Below are 25,468 nucleotides of genomic sequence, written 5' to 3'. Positions count from 1 at the left end.
TTAAACACAGGAATGTCTACCTGCAAACTAAAATTAACCTGACATTGCTTGAATGTCTTCTATGTGCTAGTGTATTGTGTTCTGTGACTCACCAATTTTTAAGGTAACTACGTGAGGAATAGGCTGTTAAAGTGAGTTAACAGAGAAGCTGGTTGAGTCTAAAAAAAGCTGAAAACTTGCCCAAGACCAAGCATGGGTAAGAGACAGTTAAGACAGGAGTCTAAGATGTGCAAGACCTGTTTCTGTCTCTAAAAGAGTAAATACTGGAGTACTTTATATCTTATGTCCAGGCCAAAATTGTCAAAAATGTTCTGACAGAATCTGCACTATTTTATTTTACATTTTTAATGAACCCAGAAGGCAAAAGGAGGCATTGTACACCCACTCTTGCAATTTCAGACTCTCTCAATCAAAGAGTTTTGATGACTACCTACATACACAGTCAGCTATCACTGGTTATAGACCTATTTCATTGGGTGCTTTCAATTGTTCTTTTTTGGAAAGCATCATTTCAAACAGCTTCATCATAATTTGCCCAAGTCCTACTTTATTGTATTTCTCTATTTTGGAATTCATTGAGATTCTTGAATATATAAACTGTTTTTTTCACTAATTTATATAAATTGTTAGCCATTATTTCTTGAAAAATTTGTGCCAAATTTCCCTGTCCTCTACTTCTAGCACTCAAACAACACATGTATTAAACCTTGTGAAACTTAAAAAATAAATTAAAAAGGTCAGACAGCGATCAACTTGGTATTTCCAAAGGTCTAATATATACAGCACAAATACTGGCACTGTTCTACCAGTCACTTCATTTTTTGAAATACCGTTTATTACTTTCTAAGAATGAATAATTTCAGGACCAGTGTTGCGGAGTACAGGGTAAAGTTGCTGCCTGTGATGATGGCATCCTACATGGGCAATAGTTCATGTCCTGGCTGCTTCATATTCAATCCAGCTCCCTGCTAATGGCCTTGAAAAACCAGTAGAAGATGGCCCAGGCATATGGGCCCCTGTTACCTATCTGGAAAACCTGAATGAAGCTCCAAGTTCCCGGCTTCGGCTGGGCCCAGATCTGGCTGTTGTGGTCATCTGGGGAGAAAACAAGTGGATAGCAGAGCTCTCTGTCTCTCTCCTTCTGTAACTCTGACTTTCAAATAAATCTCATTAAAAAAATAATTTCTGGGGCTAGTACTGTGGCATAGCAGGTAAAAGCCGCTGCATGCAGTGCCAGCATCCGATATGGGTGCTGGTTGGAGTCCTGGCCGCTCCACTTCCAATCCAGCTCTCTGCTATGGCCTGGGAAAGCAGTAGAAGATGGCCCGAGTCCTTGGGCCCCTGCACCCATGTGAGACCCAGAAGAAACTCCTGGCTTCAGATTGGCACAGCTCCAGCTGTTGCAGCCATCTGGGGAGTGAAACAGCGGATGGAAGACCCCCCCCCCCCCGCCTCTCCTCTTTCTGTGTAACTTTGACTTTTAAGTAAATAAATAAATCTTTAAGAAAATAAAATAATTTCTACTGACTTAAGAAGTTTACCAACTCTTTTTTTCTTCCCCAATCTCTGTCACCCTAAATAATCAATTTTTTTATCTCAAATATACTTTTTTTTTTTTTTTAACAGGCAGAGTGGATAGTGAGAGAGAGAGACAGAGAGAAAGGTCTTCCTTTTTGCCGTTGGTTCACCCTCCAATGGCCGCCATGGCCGGCGCACCACGCTGATCCGAAGGCAGGAGCCAGGTGCTTCTCCTGGTCTCCCATGGGGTGCAGGGCCCAAGCACTTGGGCCATCCTCCACTGCCTTCCCGGACCACAGCAGAGAGCTGGCCTGGAAGAGGGGCAACCGGGAAAGAATACGGTGCCCCGACCGGGACTAGAACCCAGTGTGCCGGCGCCGCTAGGTGGAGGATTAGCCGGCCTCAAATATACTATTTTTTAAACTTTTATTTAATAAATATAAATTTCCAAAGTACAACTTTTGGATTATAGCAGCTTTCCCCCCCATAACCTCCTTCCCACCCACAACCATCTCATCTCCCACTCCCTCTCCCATCCCATTCACATTAAGATTCATTTCCAATTATCTTTATATACAGAAGATCAATTTAGTATATACTAAGTAAAGATTTCAACAGTTTGCACCCACACAGAAACACAAAGTATAAAGTACTGTTTGAGTACTAGTTTTACCGTTAATTCACACAGTACAACACATTAAGGACAGAGACCCTACATAGGGAATAAGTGCACAGTGACTCCTGTTGTTAATTTAACAACTGACACTCTTATTGATGATGTCAGTAATCACCCTAGGCTCTTGTCATGAGCTGCCAAGGCTATTGTCATGAACTCAAGGCCTCTTGAGTTCGCCAACTCCAATCTTATTTAGACAAGTCCGTAGTCAAAGTGGAAGTTCTCTCCTCCCTTCAGAGAAAGGGACCTCCTTCTTTGATGGCCTATACTTTCCGCTGGGATCTCACTCCCAGAGATCTTTCATTTAGGTCTTTTTTTTTTTTTTTTTTTTTTTTTTTTTTTTTTTGCCACAGTGTCTTGGCTTTCCATGCCTGAAATACTCTCATGGGCTTTTTAGTCAGATCCAAATGCCGTAAGGGCTGATTCTGAGGCCAGAGTGCTGTTTAGGACATCTGCCATTCTATGAGTCTGCTGTGTATCCCACTTCCCATGTTGGATTGTTTTCTCCTTTTTAATTCTATCAGTTAGTATTAGCAGACACTAGTCTTGTTTATGTGATCCCTTTGACTCTTAATCCTATCATTATGATCAATTATGAACTGACACTGATCACTTTAACAAGTGGGATGGCATTGGTACATGCCACCTTGATGGGATTGAATTGGAATCCCCTGGCACATTTCTAACTCTACCATTAGGGGTAAGTCCGATTGAGTATGTGCTGAACTGTACATCTCCTCCCTCTCTTATTCCCACTCCTATATTTAATGGAGATCACTTTTCAGTTAAATTTAAACACCTAAGAATAACTGTGTGTTAATTAAAGAGTTCAAATATATTATTTTTAAGTTATAGAACTTGCATTTGGTTCTTTTATCTGGCCTCTTTTTTTTTTTAGTTGAAGATTGTTAGCTGTTGATCCATGACATACATGTTTTCATTTATGACCTAAAACAGTTATAGTATCTGCTAATTTTGACATGCAGTTCATATTGGAGCCAGTCTCAATTAAATGACTTTTTTTAAAGTATGATTCAAATTTTTGTCTGTATATTTATGTGTGCCTGATTTTATTATATATTATCTGTATATTGATGTGTGTCTAATTATATTATTATTTTTTTTTAACTTTTATTTAATGAATATAAATTTCCAAAGTACGATTTATGGATTACAATGGCTTCCCCCCCATACCGTCCCTCCCACCCACAACCCTCCCCTTTCCCACTCCCTCTCCCCTTCCATTCACATCAAGATTCATTTTCGATTATCTTAATATACAGAAGATCAGCTTAGTATACATTAAGTAAGGATTTCAACAGTTTGCTCCCACACAGAAACATAAAGTGAAAAATAATAGATGATTTTTTTTTAAATGATGATGAAATCAGATCAGACCTATTGTCATGTTTAATCCCAGTGAGAGTCAAGTTGGGAGTTGATAATTTCTTTTTTTTTTTTTTTACAGAGGATCAGTTTAGTATGCATTAAGTAAAGATTTCAACAGTTTGCACCCCCATAGAAACACAAAGTGAAATATACTGTTTGAGTACTCGTTATAGCATTAAGTCTCAATGTACAGCACGCTAAGGACAGAGATCCTACATGAGGAGTAAGTGCACAGTGACTCCTGTTGTTGACTTTACCAATTGACATTCCTGTCTATGGCATCAGTAATCTCCCTATGCTCCAGTCATGAGTTTCCAAGGCTATGGAAGCCCCTTGAGTTCTCCGACTCTTATCTTGTTTAGACAAGGTCATAGTCAAAGTGGAGGTTCTCTCCTCCCTTCAGAGAAAGGTACCGCCTTCTTTGAAGACCTGTTCTTTCCACTGGGATCTCACTCACAGAGATCTTTTGCCAGAGTGTCTTGGCTTTCCATGCCTGAAATACTCTCATGGGCTTTTCAGCCAGATCCGAATGCCTTTAGGGCTGATTCTGAGGCCAGAGTGCTATTTAGGACATCTGCCATTCTATGAGTCTGCTGAGTATCTCACTTCCCATGTTGGATCACTTTCCCCTTTATTTATTCTATCGGTTAGTGTTAGCAGATACTAGACTTGTTTATGTGCTCCCTTTGACTCTTAGTCCTTTCATTATGATCAATTGTGAACTGAAATTGATCACTTGGACTAGTGAGATGGCATTGGTACATGCCACCTTGATGGGATTGACTTGGAGTCCCCTGGTATGTTTCTAACTCTACCATTTGGGGCAAGTCAGCCTGAGCATGTCCCAAATTGTACATCTCTTCCCTCTCTTATTCCCACTCTTATGTTTAACAGAGATCACATTTCAGTTAAATATCAACACTTAAGAATAACTGTGTATTAATTACAGAATTAAACCAGTCATATTAAGTAGAACAGACAAAAAAAACTACTAAGAGGGATAATGTATTAAGTTGTTCACTAACAGTCAGGGCTATGCTGATCAAGTCACCGTTTCCCATAGTGTCCATTTCACTTCAACAGGTATTATATATATCTGTATATTAATGTGTGAATTATATTTTGGACACTGTGAATGACAACATTTTAGAAATTTTAGATTTCTTTATGTTATTCTGAAGAGTAATTACGTTTTGGTTTAACAGGCAGATAAGGCTAATCTAACTCTCTAAACTCTCCTTTTCAGTAGGTGGCAGCGGATGGAAGACCTCTCTCTGTCTCTCTGCCTCTCCTTCTCTCCCTGTATAATTCTGACTTTCAAATAAAATAAATAAATCTTAAAAAACAAAAAAAAATGTCAGACCTATGGTGAATTAAATCATAACTTTTAAATATTATATGGTTGTAACAATATTTTCTAATCTTTCCCTATACTAGAACTTCATATATCAGAAAACAGAAGTATTTGGGAAATGAAAGAAAGTAAAAGAAAAAAAAAAGCAATGAAGAGAAATGGGATGACAAGGTAAAAGAGGAAGAAGATTTATGCCAAGCAAAAGGGCAGTTTACAAAACCTATGTTCTATCTCATAAGCTAAAGTTCAGCCAAACAATAAGTGGGCTGTTGGAAAGGTAAAATTTCTGGCACAGATGATACAAATAGTATTTGGTACATATAATGCTCATTTTCTTTAAAAGATTAAAAGCCAAAAATCGCTACTATGTGATATTATAAATAGTACACAGCACATGAATTATAAAATAATGACAAAAGTGCAGAGACTCTTCGATAAATTCTTCAACATTTCTCTTTTCTACCTTGAGAACACAATGGAATATGAATTAGTTTTTCTAAATGCAATGTTTCTATGTTTAATGTAATCTCTAAAATAAACTTACATGAAAAGCACAATTAAAATCTTCAGTCTTGAGGCCAGCATTGTGGCTTAGTGAATAAAGCAACTGTTTACAGTGCTGGCATCCCATATGGGTGCCAGTTCGAGTCCCACCTTCTCCATCTCCTATCTAGTGCTCTGCTGGGGCCTGGAAAGGTGGTGGAGTCCTTGGGCCCCTGCACCATGTGGGAGACCCAGAAGCTCCTAGCTCCTAGCTCCTAGCATCAGATTGGCATAGCTCTGCAGCCATCTGGGGAGTCAACCAGCAGATGGAAGACCTCAAATAAATGAATAAATATAAAAAAAAATCTTTAGTTTTGGGCCCGGCACTGTGACACAGCAGATAAAGCCACTGCCTGCAGTGCCAGCATCCCATATGGGCACTGGTTTGAGTCCTGGCTGCTCCACTTCTGATCCAGCTCTCTGCTATGGCCTGGGAAAGCCGTAGAAGATGGCCCTAGTGCTTGGGACCCTGCATCCACATGGGAGACCCAGAAGGCACTTCTGGCTCTTGGCTTTGGGTCAGCCCAGTTCTGGCTACAGCAGCCATTTGGGGATTGAATCAGTCAATGGAAGATATCTCTCTTTCTCTGCCTCTGCCTCTCTGTAACTCTCCACCTTCCAAGTAAATAAATAAATCTTTACAAAGAAAAATAAAACTTCAGTATTCCCTTTACTTTGTCACTTTTTTAAAAATACAAACTTAATTAACATCAAAGAGGGCTTCTAAAATGCACGCTTCCAATCCTCACATATAAGTATGTTATCAGAGGATTCTAGGCAGATGACAGAGCAAGAACTATAAGGAATCTCTGTCCCCACCTAGAAAATAATTACAATGGCAGAATCTGTTCTATGTAACTGGTTTGGATCCCTAGGGCCTAGTGAAGGTTTGTGGCTCTCAGGGGAAGACCTGAACAATAAATTTAACTAATTTTGGTAAATTTCAAGTTTCAGCACAACAGCAGCTACCCCTTATCATGATCAGCCTCATGGCAGGCAGTTGTGCGTGTGTTCCCAGGAACAACTTGCATGTACCTTAAAAGAACCATAGTGGGCAAAAAGGACCTCATTTTCAAAATATAGAGAATGATGGCTTTAATCCCTGACTTATGCTTCTGATCACAGAGGTGCAGAGAAAGGCAAGTAGTCACTGTTGTTACACCCCTCCCACCCCCCAACACTGTGGCAAGACCTTCCCGCTCCAGCAAAATGACTCTCAGGAGATTTAAAGAGCTAATGTGCTTTCTTTTCCCATCCTTGAATTTTTTCTTTCCTCTCTTTTGGGATCCAGAAAATAAAGATCAAGACATTCAAAAGTAAATACTGGGGCAGCTTTTTGGCATAGCAGTTGATTCTGCATTTCATATCACAGTACCTAGGTTCAAGTTCTGGTTCAACTCTTCATTCCAGCTCCTTGCTCATGTGTAATCTGGGAAGCAAGAATTGATAGCCCAAGTACTTGGGTTCCTGCCACCCATATGGAAAACCTGAATCAAGTTCCAAGGTCTTTGTTTCGGCCTGTTATGGGTATATGGAAAGTGAACCAACAAATGCAAGATGGATAGATCAATCTCTCTCTCTCTCTTCCTCCCTTCCCAATAAACAAACAGTATCTGTGGATTCATGAAGGGAAAAGTGCAGGCTCAAAAAAGAATGAGAAGACCTTAAATTATCTCAGGCGGATATTTGCACAGAAACAGCCTACAATAATAAAATAGATTAAAGAAAAACAGTGAAAACAAAACAAAACAAAACAAAAAAATCCCTTGGAAGGAGACAATTTGGACTTAATAATTGACCACATTATTAGATTCAAATGTCCAACCAACTTTCAAAAAAAAAAAAAAAAAAAAACAAGGCACAGAAAGTACAGCCCACTCACAGAAGAAAATAAATCAACAGAATCTGTCTATGAAAGATGTGATACTAGATTTTCTAGACAAGGACTTTAAAACCATCACTTTAAAGATGTTCAAAGTAGTAAAGGAAGATATGAAGAAAGGCATAAAGTAGTGTATGAATTTCAATATCCACAAGGAGACAGGAAAACTAAAAAGAAGTCAAAAATAAAATCTGGAGCTGAAAAGCCTATCAATGAAAATGAATAATTCAGTAGATGAATTCAAAGGTAAATTTCAGAAAGCAGAAGAAAAGAATCAGTAAATTTAAAGACAAGATAATAGATATTATTGATTCTGAGGAATAGAAGGAAAAGAACTGAAGAAAACTGCTTGCAAACTAACAGATCATGAAACAGACTAACATACACATCTTGGGCTTATAAGAAAGAGAGAAAGAATATTTAAACAGTGGCGAGAGGGGCCAGCTCTGTGGCGTAGCAGATAAAGCTGCTGCCTGCAGTGCCGGCATCCCATAAGGGCACCAGTTCATGTCCTGGCTGCTCCACTTCCAATCCAGTTCTCTGCTATGGCCTGGGAAAGCAGTAGAAGGTGGCCCTAATCCTTGGGCCCCTGCACTTGCGTGGAAGACCCGAAAGAAGTTCCTGGCTCCTGGCATTGGATCAGTGTAGCTCCAGCTGTTGTGGCCATCTGGGGAATGAACCAGCGGATGGAAGATCTCTCTCTCTCTGCCTCTCTGTAATTCTGCATTTCAAATAAATAAATAAATCTTAAAAAAAAAAAAAAAGAGTAGCTGGAGACTTCTCAAACTTGAAGAAAGACATGAATAAAATATTCCAACAAGCTCAACAAACTCAGAGCAAAATAAACTCAAAGAGATCCACACCCAGACATGTTATAATCAAATTTTCAAAAGACAAACAATCTTGAAAGCAGGAAGAGAGAAATCATTTGTTAAATAGAAGGTATTTCAGTAAGATTAGCAGCAGATTTCTTACCAGAAACTTTGAAGGCTAGAGGTAATGGGCCCACATTGTAAAGGGAAAAAACAAAAACGAAAACCTGAGCCAAGAATACTAACTGCAGCTGGCAAAACTGTCTTTCAAAAGTAAGGAAGAAATTAAGACATTCCTAGATAAACAAAAACTAATGGATCAGTACATTTGCCATGTGAAATAGGCTCAGGGGAGTCCTGTAGGTTCAAATGAAAGGACATTAGATGGTAATTAAAAGCTAACTGAAAAATAAAGATCTCCATAAAGGTAAATATAAGGAAATATAAAAGCTAGTATTATTGTAACAATACTTTTTTGTTTTCTACCTGATTTAAGAAAGTAACATTTTTTTTAAAATTATCAGTCCAAAAAGTAGTATTAGAATGTTGACTTGTAATTCCACAGATTGTTTCCTACATCATTTGAGAGAATGATACATGTCAAAGAATTATTAGTTTATAATATAGAACATGCAATGCAAAAAGACACTGTTTTGTAACATCAACAGCCTGAAAGGTTGTGGATGGAGCTGTTAAGAAGCAGTTTTCAGCATGTTATTAAAGTTAACTTGGTCTAAATTCAAAGTGCAGTATTAAAATTTTAGGATGTTAAGTGTAATCCCAATGATTACACAAAGAAAACAGTTATAAAATATACACAAAAAGAAATGAAAAAGGATTTCAAATATTTCATGATAAAAATTTCATAATGCAAGAAACAAGAGAAAAAAAGCAAGAAAGTGTATAGAAAATAAACAGCAAAATGCAGTAAGTTCCTCTGCAGGAGAAGTTATTTAAATTTAGATAGATTTAAAAAACTCTATAAACAAAAAGACAGGGATTGGGATGGATTAAAAAACAACAACAATAAAACAGGATCCAACTCTAAGTTGTCTACATTAGTCTCACTTTACATCCAAGATTTGTTCATGAAAGGATGGAAAAAGATACTCCATGTACATCGTAACCATGAGACAGCAGAAGTGACTATCAAAACGTCAGAAAGGAGCCAGAGCTGTGGCACAACAGGTTAAAGCCACAAACTGCGGTGCAGATATCCGATACAGGTGCTGGTTCAAGTCCTGGCAGCTTTACTTCTGAACCAGCTTTCTGCTAAAGTGCCTAGGAAAGCAGGGGAGGATGACCCAAAGCCTTGGACCTCTGTACTCACATGGGAGACTAGGAAGAAGCTCCTGGATGCTGGCTTTGGATCAGCTCAGCTCTAGCTGTTTTGGCCATTTGGGGAGTAAACCAGTGGATGGAAGACCTGTGTGTGTGTGTCTGTGTGTGTGTCCACCTCTCTCTGTAACTCTTTCAAATAAATAAAATAAATCTTTTATAAAATGTCAGAAAAATAGCTTTTAATTATATATTAATAAAAGGTTCAATGCAGCAGGAACAGAAAGGTACCTAATAGGAGGCCTTAAAGTGTGTGAACATAACTGGTAGAACTTAATGGTTAAAAAAGACAGTTCTAGAATAAGTTAATGAAATCAATACCCTACTCTCAATATAGACAAATCAGACAGAAAGTAAGTAAACAGAGAATTGAAACACAATCAATCAACTATATCTAACAGACATATACCCTATATCCAAACACATCAGTACACATGCTCTCCTCAATATAATTTTCCAGGGTACTCCACTTCAGGCCACAAATTAAGTAAAATGTATTATAAACATACAACAGAATACCATTAATAGCCTTAAAAAGGAAGGAAATTCTCATAACACGAATGACTCCTGAGGACATGATGTTTGGTGAAATAAGCCAGCCACAAGAAGACTTTTGATCCAGCTCCCTCCTAATACACCTGGGAAAAGTAGCAGAAGATGGCCCGATTGTTTGGGTGCCTACCACCCACATGGAGATCCAAATGAAGCTCCTGGCTGCTTGCTTCAGCCTGGTTCAGCACGGGCCATTGTGGCCATCTGGGGAGTGAACCAGCAAGTAGAATACTGATTGATCTCTGTCTCTCTCTCTCTTTCTGTAATTCTTTCAAAATAAATAAATAAATAATTTTTTAAAAAAGACATATTATATGATACTACTCCAATGAATCAGCTATAGTATAAAAAATTATAGAAAGTAGAATGGTGACTGACAGGAGTGGAAGAGAGGGAGAAATGGGAGTTACAGGGTATGGAGCTTCAGCTTTGGAAGATGGAAAGAGATAATGGTTGCACAGCATTAGAGATGTATTTACTAACACTGAATTGTACACATTAAAACACTCAAGGTGGGAGCTGGCTCTGTGGCGTGGTAGGCTACACAGCCCTACCTGTGGCACCGGCATCCCATTATGTGTGCCAATTCGTGTCCGGGTTGTTCCTCTTCCATTCTAGTTCTTTGCTATGAGCTGGGAGAGCAGTACAGGATGGCCACAGGGCTTGGGTCCCTTGCACCTGCATGGGTGACCTGGAGGAAGCTCCTGGCTCCGGATTCGCCCAGCTCCAGCCACTGCAGCCATTTGGGGAGTGAACCAGCAGATAGAAGACCTTTCTCACTGTCTCCCTCACTCTGTAACCCTAACTCTCAAATAAATAAATAAATAAATCTTAAAAAAAAAAAAAGGTCAAAGTGGAAACTTTTCTATGATGTATATTTTACAATAAAAAATTGAGCAACAGAATCACAACTATCATCATTAAATTAAAAAATGCTTTAAGACTTTGTCAGTTCACTTTCTAAAGTGTGATTAATTGGCCGGCGCCGCAGCTCACTAGGCTAATCCTCTGCCTTACGGTGCCGACACACCAGGTTCTAGTCCCGGTTGGGGCGCCGGATTCTGTCCTGGTTGCCCCTCTTCCAGGCCAGCTCTCTGCTGTGGCCAGGGAGTGCAGTGGAGGATGGCCCAAGTACTTGGGCCCTGCACCCCATGGGAGACCAGGAGAAGTACCTGGCTCCTGCCATAGGATCAGCGCGGTGCGCCGGCAGCAGTGCGCCAGCCGCGGCGGCCATTGGAGGGTGAACCAACGGCAAAAGGAAGACCTTTCTCTCTGTCTCTCTCTCACTGTCCACTCTGCCTGTCAAAAAATAAAAAAAAAATAATAAAGTGTGATAATATCTCCTTGTAAGAATAAAAAATATTGTTTATTCTTGTTTTGTTAAATTTTTCCACAGTTCCATCATTTATTAATTACTGAATCATTTTTTTTCTATCAGTACTGGTAAGAATACAAAGAAAACTTCTGTTTTATAACAGTGAATCCATATTGCAAATTTGAAAATCACACTTGCTTTCTCCTTAAAACTATGGATTATTTTCAGATCATTTATCTGTGCCTGATAGTTTCTGTTGTTCAGCTTATCAAAAGCCTGAACCTCACTTTAGTTATCTGGTATTTATTACGCCTATTAGTTCATATTTGCAAAAAGGTTACTAAGTACATAAAAATTATATAACAAAGCTCACCTAACTCCAATTTCCTTCACACTTCCTGAAAAATGTAGGTTATGAACACAGCTCACTGCTATGGCTCTGCTGCCCTCTATAGGAAACTTTTATGGAAGACACTGATTAAATAAATTGAAAATCCAGGCAACCATGGGGAATGCTGTCAACTGAAGGATATGGATAGTCACATCAATAATCGATACTTGCTAAGGTCCCAAAAGTCAACATCACAAAGAAAAGTTATTATTGTCTGCTGTACCATCACATATTTCCTCTGGGCATGTATGAAAATTCCTCTGAGCAGTAGCTTTCAAACTTTTTCTATTAACTCAAAGAGGGAACAGATATTTATAGCCTCGTGGTTAAAATGTCTGCATCTCATGATGGAGTACCTGCATTCAATGTACAGTTCCAGCTTTCTTGGGGGGAGAGGGGTATCTAAAATAATTGGGTTCCTGCCACCCACAGGGGAGATCTGGTTACACTTCTGCCCCAGCCTTGTGAGCATCTGGTGAGTAAACCAGCAAGAACAAACATGCACGCTCGTGCGCGCTCTCTCTCTCCCTCTCTCTCGCTCTGTGTGTCTGTGCGTGTGTATGTGTATGCCTTCCTCCCCCCAAAAATGAAATAAACTTTTAAAAGAAAGGATATGGCTTTGAAACTTCAGGGTATCCACAAAGATGAAATCAGGCTGCTATACCCATATGGAATTGAGGGGGGCAACCGGAAATAGAAAAAGATTTGACAGTTATCAGTATTTGGAAGAGACTGTACTTGAGAAGAGAAAGAAAATTAATGGATTTGTTTTCATATATGAGCAATGGAAAGGAAGAAAAGAATAAGTTGAGGCCAGAGAAAACAGCAGTGTGATAGGGCAGATCATCCATCCAAAAGGACCTTGTCTATATATGGTAATGTCTCTCAATGCCCACTTGGACAAACCACTCTTTGAGTCACTTTTGAACAACAGAGTAGTATGTTATGCTTCAATATGCTACTTTAGTAATGTAAGTGTATTTTAAGAGAGGAACTACATGGTAAAATTCTTAGGTATTTTAACGGTAAGCAAGCCAAGGTCTACTCTTTTCTATGACCACACCTTTCATGTTTTTCCAGTTAAGAAATTAAGCAGTGTAGATTCTAAGCAGTAAACCAGCACTTATTACTATTATGTGGTAGTTTCAATCACAGCTGTGTTGTTTACTACATAAAGAACTTGTTCATGATTATATATTTTTCTATCAGTTTCCCTGTCTGAAAATTGGGCATAACAACATCTATTTCACAAGACTGTTTAAGGTTCATAGGGGAAATGTATATAGAGCAACTAGCATAGTTCAAGGCCCAGTAAATGTTCATTATATGATTTGTTTCTCTTTCTCTCCTTTGGAGGAAGGGCTATTAAAAGCTATGTTTACTTCTTTTTATATTTTGAAACAAATAAAGAAGAGCAATCAGGGTTGTGGTGCAGTGGGCTAAGCCTGCAATACTGTTATCCTGTATTGGTGTACCACTGCCAATCTCAGTTGCTATGCTTCCAATCCAGCCCCTTATTAATGTGCCAAGACAGGCAATAGAAGATGGCCCATGTGCTTGTGCCCCTGCCACCCATGTGGGAGACCTGGATGGAGTTCCAGATAGCTGGTTTTGGCTTAGCCCAGCCCTGGTGTTGCACCACTTGGAAAGTGAACCAGTGGGGCTGGCGCCATGGCTCACTAGGCTAATCCTCTGGCTGCGGTGCCAGCACACCGGGTTTTAGTCCCGGTCGGGGCGCTGGATTCTGTCCCGGTTGCTCCTCTTCCAGTCCAGCTCTCTGCGGTGGCCCCGGAAGGCAGTGGAGGGTGGCCCAAGTGCTTGGGCCCTGCACCGGCATGGGAGACCAGGAGGAAGCACCTGGCTCCTGGGTTCGGATCGGCGCAGCACGCCAGCCGTGGCAGCCATTTGGGGTTTGAACCAACGGAAGAAGACCTTTGTCTCTGTCTCTCTCTGTCTACTCTGCCTGTCAAAAAAAAAAAAAAAAAAAAAAAAAAAAAAAAAAAAAAAGAAAGAAAGAAAGAAAGAAAGAAAGAAAAGAAAGAAAGAAAAAAAAAAGAAAAAGAAAGTGAACCAGTGAACCAGTGGATGGAAGACTGGTCTCTCTCTCTTTCTCTCTCACACTCTTTCAAACAAATAAAAAAAAAAAAAAGAGAGAAAATAAATTTTTCCAGTACTCCTACTACCCAGAGATACATAAGAGAATAGGCATTTATAATTTACTTCTTATAACTGTACATTTTATTCCAAAAGAACTACAATTGTGAAAATTCTGTCATACTGTGAATTATGATTTTAACAAGGATTGAATTTGAATTGCAAGCAGTACAACAACTGTGTATGAGCTTTTTAGCTAGCTGGTGAACCTAGCCAACTATGCAGTGTCTCTATCCATGTAGCATTAAAATCATGCTTGTCAAGGTTCTTTATACAAGTTTTCAAGTGATAAATACATTCTTGGTTCTAAGACTATTTCCCAAAATCAAGCAAAGAAAGGAGTTAGTTCAAAGAAAGTGGTTTTACCTAATACTAATGTTTTGACAAAAAATAATTTTCAGGTCAGTAATGTTAAAAATCATGATAAACAACTCTTCTTCTATTCAAAACAAGACAAAGGAACTCATGAAGCCAACTTCATTGCATGCTTTATTTTATCAGTTCAGAACATGTTCATGAAATATCAGATAAGATATGAAAATGACAAAGTTAACTTGAGATATGAAGCCATGATCATCTCCCTCAATGGAAATGAAGTGATTTAAAAGGCAAAGAACATGAGATCACATCAAAGACAGTTAACCACTAAGGCAATCACTGCTCTAAGAGTGAGAAAATCACCGAGAAGAAATATTTAAAAAACACGTTCTTAATGCAATGTGACAATAACAAAAGAGGCAGATCACCCATCACAGGAGTCTCTTACTATCACACTGAAGACGTTCTGAGGGGTAAAGCATTGTTAGTCCAGTCTATATACTGAAAACTCAACAGGAAATTTTAGATCATGGTATATGTCCTGGTCTGTTAAGAAATAATTCCACTGCAGACACCAGTGTACAAACATAATGATCATGAATAATCAAGGAAACATGAATACCAAAGGAACAAAATAAAGTAGCAGTAATCAACTTTAAAAAAATGGAAACTTACAAATTGACAAAGAATTCAAAATAAAGAAGCTCAGTGAACTACAAGAAAATACAGGAGCACAACTAAACAAATTCAGGAAAACCAATAAATGAACAAAAGAAGTTCAATGGGCCGGCGCCGTGGCTCAATAGGCTAATCCTCCACCTTGCGGCGCCGGCACACCGGGTTCTAGTCCCGGTCGGGGCGCCGGATTCTGTCCCAGTTGCCCCTCTTCCAGGCCAGCTCTCTGCTATGGCCAGGGAGTGCAGTGGAGGATGGCCCAGGTGCTTGGGCCCTGCACCCCATGGGAGACCAGGAAAAGCACCTGGCTCCTGGCTCCTGCCATCGGATCAGAAGACCTTTCTCTCTCTGTCTCTCTCTCTCACTGTCCACTCTGCCTGTAAAAAAAAAAAAAAAAAAAAAAAAGAAGTTCAATGAAGAGATAAAAACCATGAAAAGGAACCAAACAGTAATTTTGGAGCTATACTACAAAATGTATGAATGGCAAAATGCCATAAAAAGCTTCAACAACAGACTCAAGCAGAAGAAAGAACCAGTGATTGTAAAGATAGATATTTGAAGTTATCAAGGGGGAGTATGAGGAATAAGAGTAAAAAAGGGTGAAGAAAGCACATAGGAATTATAGGACACAATTGAGCAAACCAACACATGTACTGTGGTTATCATAGAAAGAGCAGAAAAAGAGAAAGGAGCTTATTTAAAAATAAAATGAGAATAAGAATAATTTGGAAGACATAAAAATTCAGGTACAAGAGCAATCAGGTTCAATCCAAACAAGACTATACTAAGACATATTAAATCAAACTGTCAAAACTCAAAGGCAAAGATCAGAAAGTAGCAGGAGGATCATCTGCAAGGGAATTCCACCACAGCTATTAGATTTCTCAGCAAAACCTTGACAGGCCAGAGGGGATGGAATTATGTATTCAATGTCCTGGAAGTAAAAACTGTCAACCAAGAATATTATATCTGGTAAAGCTGTCTTTCAGAAAAGAAGGAGCAGTAAAGACTTCCCAGTTAAGTAAAAGCTGAAGGAATTCATCGCCACCAGACCTGACTTAAAAGAAATGCTAAAAAGGGAATTCTTCAAGCTGAAAGAAAAGCACACTTCTAAATAACATGAAAATACATTAAGGTATAATTCATATAAAGAAGGTACATAGTCAAATAAAAATATAATATATAATGGTGAAACACAAATTGCTTATCTCTCTAGTATAAAGACTAGAAGATAAAACTGTCAAAACGAAAATTGTGACATCATAACAAAATGTAGATGGTAGTATAAAAATGTAGAGTTCTCATAATACAAATAATAAAAATGAGTGCTTTAAGTTGTTACTTAAAATAACCTGTTATAAGCTATTACATATAAGTCTCATGGTAACAGAGTAAAAACCTCAGTAGATACATAAAACCACTTTTACTATATTTTTATTCCTTACTATAAAAACTAACGAATCAGAGCCTACAACTCCAGGAAATCATCTTATCACAAAGGGAGACAAGAAGTACAAAGGAACAAATAGTCTAAAATCAACCAGAAAACAATGAGCAAAATGTCAGTAGTAAATTCTTACCTATCAAATTATCTTTTGTGCAACACAGGCTTGGGCCTGACAGGGAAGACAGAGCCCCAGTATTGTCACTTTGTGGCAGAAGCATAGCCAGGCCCAATGGGCAGCCTAAGGCCACCAATATATGCCAATGCAAACTGGTCTTGCAGGACAATCTGCAATGCAAAAATCTATTCTGGTATTTTGTTTTGTCAAAGGACAATTTCATGAGTACCAGGAGAGTACCACTGGAGCAATCTTCCTCACCAACTCTGTTTGTCTGGACATGACAACAGTCAAGTCTGAGATCTGGGTCACAGTTGGAAGGGAGTGATACCACAGCTTAGTCTGCATGTACTACAGAGATGTCCAAGCTGAAATCATGGTTTATGAAATTACTAATCAGGAAACATTTGCCCAAGCAAAGACATGGGTAAAGGAATTACAGAGGCAGGCCAGTCTTAGCATCATAATTGCCCTGGTGGGGAACAAAGCTGACCTGACTGAAAAGTGCACGATCGAATATGAAGAGGCTTGAGGACATGCAGATGACAACAGCTTACTGTTTATAGAGACTCTAGCCAAGACGTCTATGAACATGTATGATTTCTTTCTGGCAATAGCTAAGAAGTTGCTAAAGAGTGAACCCTAGAATCTGGGGGCTGCAGCAGGCCAAAGCTGTGGTATAGACCTCCATGAGCAGTCCCAGCAGAACAAAAATCAGTGTTGTAGCAGGTAAGGGAGTGGCTAGCATCAAATAAGTATGGAGCTAGCACAAGAGCTAAGAAATAAATTCCATCCCCACCCCTTGGCACAAAGCCCCTATAGTAAGAGCACACTGAACCCTGGCTCACAAGGTCTGCCTACTGACAGCCCTGTCATGGTACTTTTTAATGCTTCAGCAACCAGGACCAGGCAGCTGTTGCCACTGACCTCCTATCCCTTAATCTGGGGCCTAGAGGTCAAATCACCTAGGACTTACCTTCCAAAACAAACTTTCTTCACTTTGTACTATAGGTGCAAGACAATGACCTACTTATCTTTCCTCTTCTTCCCCAGTGTTCTTTCCCATCTTTTCAGAAAACACTTTAGTCGCCTGTCCCTTCCCCCTTTTGGTTTTTAGAATCCCTCTTCTTGAACTTGTCTTTCTACTCTGCCCAGGATGGAGAAGGTGGTTAACCCAAGAACTGAGGAAGGTTTCTAGCTGAATCAAATTAAGGGCCCTGGGAAAGAACAAGGCCAGGAATAGAAGGGAGTAAGGAAACAGCTCCTTTTTGTTTTAATTTGGTATCTGAACATAACACTATCTGTGGCTTGGCCTTGTGGAGGGTTGGCCTTGTAGAGGTTGGTCCTGGGGAGAGATGAGAATGGGAGGAAAGCTCTCAGGCATTGAGGGGGAGTCATGCTGTTGTTAACTGGACAGAGGAGAAGTGCAGGGATGTCTCTGGCTCTGAAATTCTTCCAAGTCCAGTTTTTCCTCACCAAGTCTCTTAGGTAGCTACTCCCTTATTGTGAGGATCAGAGTCCTCCAATGAATATTCACTGTTTCCCTGCATCTTCCACTCTGTAGTCATCTGATGGGGTGGGGATGGGCACCAATTTCTGATGCCCATCCTCCTTCTGATACACAGGCATTTTCACCTCTTTCTAGCCTTAGGATGGCCTCAGTGCCAACCACCACATTCCCCTGCAGCTGGCACTTCAACTGACAGTAGTTCAGTGGAATACTTATTTTTTGGGGAGACTGGGGGGCTTGATTGATTCACCTGCACCTTTACCTTTTTGATTTTAGTAAGTAAGGTCCCATTTTATTTTATTCACCGTAAAATACTTACACCTTTTTCTCCAGGAGGCACTCCTCAGGTTCTTAGGTAAGACAACAAGTAACTAAACTGTCATTATAGACCTTGAGGACCTAAGAAACCACATCCTTTGCAACTGTCTCATAAACCAATTCCGGCAAGGCATCATGGAGAACTCCATTCAGCTTCAACAACCAATTTGTCTGCTGGTTATTGACAACTCTCCAATGGTCTTTTTTCAAGTTAATATTAATGTTTTTGTTAGCCCATATTTGATCATTTCATGAGCAAAGTTATCAGTGCATTTGATATGGACATGATACAGCTTGTTATCAGTCTAACACAGCTTCATTTCAGTGGGTTTCAGCTCCAAAATTAAATTACAAGCTTCTTGTGAGAAGGCAAAAATCTTCAATTTTTTAAAGAAAGCTTTTATTTAATTAATACAAATATCATAGGTACAGCTTTCAGAATATATTGGTTCTTTCCCCCATAACTGCCCTCCCACCCCCACTCCTGTCCCACCTCCTCCTTCCTCTACCATCATTCTTCATTTTTAATTAACTTTATATACAGAAGACCAACTCTATACTAAGATTTCCAAAATTTACATCCACACACACAAATACACAAAGTATAAAGTACTGTTTGAAAACAAGTTTTACAGTTAATTCTCATAGTACAACTCATTAAGGACAGAGGTGCTACATGGGGAGTAAGTACACAGTGACTCCTGTTGTTGATTTAACAATTGACACTCTTTTTTATGACGTCAGTGATCATCCGAGGCTCTTGACATGAGCTGCCAAGACTGCTTTTTGAGTCCACAAACTCTGAAAAATCTTCGATTAAATGGATCAAACTCTCCAATCAAAAGATAGAGTGGTGAATGAATTTTAAAATAAGACTGAACCATATGTTGCCTATAAGAGAATCACTACATGATGAATGACATATATAGACTGAAAATGAAGGGATAGAAAAGGATGTATCATGTAAATGGAAACCAAAAGAAAGCAGGGGTAGCAATATGCAGATAGACTTTAAGTCACAAATTGTAAAAAGAGAAAAACGGGTCAATGTATCAAGAAAATATAGCAATTTTAATGATATATGTACCCAATATCTGAACATCCAAACATATAAAATAAATATTAACAGATCTGAAGGAAGAGAAAGACTGTAATACATTTGGCAGAGTATTTTAATTCCTCACTTTCAGCAAGATCATCGAGACAGAAAATCAGGAAGAAATACTGAAATAGAAACAATCTTAAACCAAATGACATTTACAGAACATTCCATCCGACAGCAGCAGAATACACATTCTTCTTATATGTACACTAACTGTTCTCCAGGACATATCACACATTAAGCCATGAAAGAAGTCTTGACAACCTTAGAAAGACTGACATCATATTAAGTATTTTTTTATCATAATGAGCTGAAACCAAGTATCAATCATATGTAGAAACAAAAAATTTAAAGAAGCAGAAATCTCAAACAATCTAATGCTACACTTAAAGAACATAAAAAAGCATAAATTAAGCCCAAAGTTAGTGGAATGAAGGAAATAATAATAATTGGGGCAGAATGCATGGAAAATTAACTAGAAAAATACAAAATTCAATAAGACTAAGAGTTTTGTTTTTTGAAAACATAAACAGAATTGACAGACCCTTAGACAAAGACTAAAAAAAAAAAATACAAAAGGCACCAATAAATAAAATTAGAAATGACAGAAGGTCCCTTACAGCTGATACTGCAAAATTACAAAGTTAACCTAAGAGTCTGCTAGGATTAATTATACCCCAACAAATTGGGCGACCTAGAAGGAATGGATGAATTCTGGCAAGGCTGAATCATGAAGAAATAGAAAATCTAAACAGACCAATGGTGAACAAGAAGATTGAGTCAGAAATAAAATATCTCTCCTCAAAAAAAATCTCAGAACCTGATAGCTTCACTACTAAATTCTAAGAAACATTTAAAGAACTAATATCAATCCTTCTCAAAATCTTCAAAAAGACTTAAGTGGAAGGAATACAAGGTTAGCACAACCAATCAAAAAATCTGAAATTCAAAATGTTTTAAAATTTAAAAATTCTTGACTACTGACATGATTCCACAGAATATTTCATACTTGATCTCATGTCACAGTCAAAACAGACACACTTGAAATATTTTAAAATTACCTTTGAACTACATGTATAAAGTATATATGAAACATAAATGAATTTCATGTTTATACTTGTATCCCATTCTCAAGGTATCTTATAATATATATGGCAAATATTAAATAACTTAAACAATCAGGGCCACAACTGTGGCACAGCGAGTTAAGCTGTCACTTGCAGTGCCGGCATCACATGTGGGTGCCTGTTTGTTTGGTTTTTTTGCCAGGCAGAGTTAGACAGTGAGAGAGAGAGGGGCAAACAGAGAGTTATAGACAGTTAGAGAGAGACAGAGAGAGAGGACTTCCTTCCGTTGGTTCACTCCCTAACAGCCACTACGGCCGGCGCTACGCTGATCTGAAGCCAGGAGCCAGGTACTTCCTCCCGGTCTCCCATGCAGGGTGAAGGGACCCAAGCACTTGGGCCATCCTCCGCTGCCCTCCCGGGCCACAGCAGAGAGCTGGACAGGAAGAGGAGCAACCGGGACTAGAACCCGGCGTGCCAGCGCTGCAGGCCGAGGACTAGCCAAGTGAGCCACGGCACTGGTCGTGGGTGCCTGTTTGAATCCTAGCAGCTCCACTTCTGATTCAGTACCCTGCTAATGCACCAAGGAAAGCAGCAGAGGATGGCCAAAGTGCTTGGGCCCCTGCACCCACCTGACAGACATGGATGAAGTTCCTTACTCCTGGATTTGGTCAGGGCTGGGACAAGCCAGGCCATTGTGGCCATTTGGGGAGTGAACCAGCAGATGGAAGATCTCTCTCTCTATCCGCCTCTCCCTCCCTCTCTCTGACAATCTGCATTTCATATACATAAATAAATCTTTAAAAACCAAAAAAACAAATGTAAAATCTGAATCACTTCTGGTCCCACGCATTTCAGATAAGATACTCAATCTGTACTTTCAAACTCATTTTTTTAAGATTTATTTTATTGATTTGAATGGCAGAGTTACAAAGAAAGAAAGGGAGACAGAGAATCTTCCATTCGTTGGTTCAGCCCCAAATAATAATAATAATTTAACATGATCAAGTGGGATGCAGGAATGATTCAATAAATGCAAATCAATAAATGTGAACCACCTCCATTAGAGAATGAAGAACAAAAACCATATGGGCATCTCAATAGATGCAGAAAAAGAATGTCTGATGACAAATATGTGTGTATCTTATCATAATAAAGACCAAATATAAAAAACACATAGCTATCACACTCCATAGTAAAGCTGCTTTTCCTCTAAGAACAGGGAGTAAGACAAGGATACTCACTATTGTTATTTCTACTCAACACACAAGTGCCACTGGAAGTACTAGCCATAGCAATTAGGCAAGAGGAAAATAAAAGGCATCCAAATCAGAAAGGAAGAAGTGAAACTGTTTGTTTATCACATGATCTCATATACAGAAAACTCTTAAAGACTCCATCAAAAAGCTGTTAGAAGCAATACTCTAATTTAGTAAAGTTGCAGGATACAAAAGGAACACATAAAAGCCAATACTGTTTCACTACACTAACCATGAACAATCTAAAGACAAATTATGACATCAATGCTATTCACAATACCATTAAAAATAAATAAATAGAGGCAGGTATTTGGGAAAGAGATTAAGACTCTACTTGGGCCTCCATAACAGAATGCCTAGGTTGGAGTCCCAAACTCCACTCCTGATCCCAGCTTCTTCTTAACCTATAGCCTGGGAGACAGCAAGTAATGATTCACACATGTGCGTCCTGCCACCCATGTTGTAGACCCAAACTGAGTTTGACACACCTAACTTAAATATTTGTGCAGTGAACCAGCAGATGGAAGATCTCTGTGCCTCTTTCTTTCAAAGAAATAAGAATCTGTTCAAAAATTAAAAAACAAATAAATACTAAGGAGTAAATTTAACAAAGGAAATAAAAACTCAGTCTGCTGAAAACTATAAAACACTAATGAAATAAACAGCAAATGATATAAATATATCCCATGATCATGGGAAAGATATCCCATGTTCATAATTAGACAAATTAATGTATCTTTTAAAATGTATGCTTATTTGGATGTGGCTGAAAAGCCTATGAGAACAATTCAGGCATGGAAAGCCAAGACACTGTGGCAAAAAATATCCTAAATGAAGGATTTATGTGAATGATGCCCCAGTGAAAAGAGGGGGTCATTAAAGAAGGATGTACTTTTCTGAGAAGAGAGGACAGAACTTCCACTTTGCTTATGGCCTTGTCCCAATACTGATGGAGTTTGTGGTCACAAAAGGCTTCCACAGCCTTGGCAGCTCACAGCAAGAGCCTCGGGTGATTACTTACATCATAAATAAGAGTGTTAATTGTTAAATTAACAATAGAAGTCACTGTGCACTTACTCCCCATGTAGAAACTCTATCCTTAACGAGTTGTACTATGAGAATTAACTGCAAAACTTGTTCTCAAACAGTACATTTTATGTTGTGTGTGTGTGCAGGGTGTAAACTGTTGAAATCTTTATTTATTAAAGAGTTGGTCTTCTGTATATAATTAAAAATTAATCTTAATGAAGAATGGGATGGCAGAGAGAGCAGGGAGCGGAATGGAAGTCAGGGAGGAAGGGTAGGTATGGGGGGGAAAACCACTATATTCCTAAAGCTGTACCTATGAAATTTGCATTCATTATATATAAAAGCTTAAAAACTACATAAAACGTATGCTTAAAATGTGAAAATGTATGGTTTATACTGAGTATGGATTTGCCTTCTGGAAACCTGACATTTTAGTACATGGTGGGAAGACAACACACAAAGCATCAGCTCCAGTAAAAATCCTGGTCATTGAAGCCGGCGCCGTGGCTCACTAGGCTAACCCTCCGCCTTACGGTGCTGGCACACCGGGTTCTAGTCCCGGTCAGGGCGCCGGATTCTGTCCCGGTTGCCCCTCTTCCAGGCCAGCTCTCTGCTGTGGCCAGGGAGTGCAGTGGAGGATGGCCCAAGTGCTTGGGCCCTGCACCCCATGGGAGACCAGGATATGCACCTGGCTCCTGCCATCGGATCAGCGCGGTGCGCCGGCCACGGTGGCCATTGGAGGGTGAACCAACAGCAAAGGAAGACCTTTCTCTCTGTTTCTCTCTCTCACTGTCCACTCTGCCTGTCAAAAAAAAAAAAAAAAAAAAAAAAAAAAGAAGGAAAGAAAGAAATAGAAGAGGATACCAAAAAATGGAAAAATCTTCCACGCTCATGGATTGGAAGAATCAATATCATCAAAATGTCCATTCTCCCAAAAGCAATTAACAGATTATATGCAATAACAAACAAAATACCAAAGACATTCTTCTCAGATCTGGAAAAAATGATGCTGAAATTCATATGGAGACACAGGAGACCTTGAATAGCTAAAGCAATCTTGTACAACAAAAACAAAGCCATCACAATACCAGGACATACTACAGGGCAGTTGTTATCAAAACAGCATGGTACTGGTACAGAAACAGAAAGATAGACCAATGGAACAGAATAGAAACACCAGAAATCAATCCAAACATCTACAGCCAACTTATATTTGATCAAGGAACTAAAAGCAATTCCTGGAGCAAAGACAGTCTTTTCAATACATGGTGCTGGGAAAACTGGATTTCCATGTGCAGAAGAATGAAGCAAGACCCCTACCTTACACCTTACACAAAAATCCACTCAACATGGATTAAAGACCTAAATCTATGACCCGACACCATCAAATTATTAGAGAACACTGGAGAAACCCTGCAAGATATTGGCAGTCAGAATGGCTCACATTCATAAATCTACCAACAACAGATGCTGGCGAGGATGTGGGGAAAAAAGGACACTAACCCACTGTTGGTGGGAATGCAAACTGGTTAAGCCACTATGGAAGTCAGTCTGGAGATTCCTCAGAAACCTGAAGATAACCCTACCATTCAACCCAGCCATCCCACTCCTTGGAATTTACCCAAAGGAAATTAAATTGGCAAACAAAAATGCTGTCTGCACCTTAATGTTTATTGCAGCTCAATTCACAATAGCTAAGACCTGGAATCAAACTAAATGCCCATCAACAGTAGACTGGATAAAAAAAATTATGGGATATATACTCTATAGAATACTATACAGCAGTTAAAAACAATGAAATCCGGTCATTTGCAACAAAATGGAGGAATCTGGAAAACATTATGCTGAGTGAAATAAGCCAGTCCTAAAGGGACAAATATCATATGCTCTCCCTGATCGGTGACAACTAATCGAGCACCAAAAAGGAAACTTGTTAAAGTAAAATGAACACTATGAGAAACGGTGACTTGATCAGCCCTTGCCCTGACTGTTGAACAACTTAATATGTTATCCCTCTTAGTAATTTTTTTGTTTGTTCTACTTAATACTATTGGTTGAATTCTGTAATTAATACACAGTTATTCTTAAGTGTTGAAACTTAAAATGAAGGGCCCATGCACCCTCACAAAAACAAAACAAAACAAAATACAAAATCTTAGAGGTCACAAGATGGTGGTATAGGAACAGGACAATCCGAGTCATGTGGGGCAAAACAGATAATTAAAAAGGAAAAACGAGGGGCTGGCACGATGGCTCACTTGGCTAATCCTTCGCCTGTGGGGCCAGCATCCCATGTGGGCACCGGGTTCTAGTCCCGGTTGCTCCTCTTCCAGTCCAGCTCTCTGCTGTGGCCCGGGAGGGCAGTGGAGAATGGCCCAGGTGCTTGGGCCCCTGCACCTGCGTGGCAGACCAGGAAGAGGCACCTGGCTCCTGGCTTCGGATTGCACAGTGCCAGCCGTAGCGCCCATTTGGGGAGTGAACCAATGGAAAGAAGACCTTTCTCTCTGTCTCTCTCTCACTGTTTGTAACTCCACCTGTCAAAATAAATAAATAAAAATCTTTAAAAAGGAAAAAAGATACACGCCAGAGACAGACCCATGGGAAATTCTCAATGGGAAGCCCAGGTGACAAACAGAGACTGGGCAGGTCCACTCTAAAAGAGCAAATAAGAATGGGAAGCAGCAGAGGTGTGGACTGAGGAGGCTGG

At 39.4% G+C, this 25,468-nt stretch overlaps 1 protein-coding gene and 1 pseudogene across 9 annotated transcripts in view; one reads left to right on the top strand and one right to left on the bottom strand.

Annotated features, from left to right (window-relative positions):
- The window catches only part of LOC127490634 (ras-related protein Rab-5B pseudogene), a 102,332-nt pseudogene extending 84,978 nt beyond the window's left edge, over window positions 1-17,354 (top strand).
- The window catches only part of SPIDR (scaffold protein involved in DNA repair), a 454,456-nt gene that overhangs the window by 389,437 nt on the left and 39,551 nt on the right, over window positions 1-25,468 (bottom strand). The gene's annotated exons all lie outside the window — the stretch shown is intronic.

The sequence above is a fragment of the Oryctolagus cuniculus genome, chromosome 6 (genome assembly GCF_051225735.1).
Source record: "Oryctolagus cuniculus isolate XC-2025 breed Fujian yellow rabbit chromosome 6, ASM5122573v1, whole genome shotgun sequence".
Taxonomy (NCBI): Eukaryota; Metazoa; Chordata; class Mammalia; order Lagomorpha; family Leporidae; genus Oryctolagus; species Oryctolagus cuniculus.
This window is presented reverse-complemented; position numbering and strand designations above follow the sequence as displayed.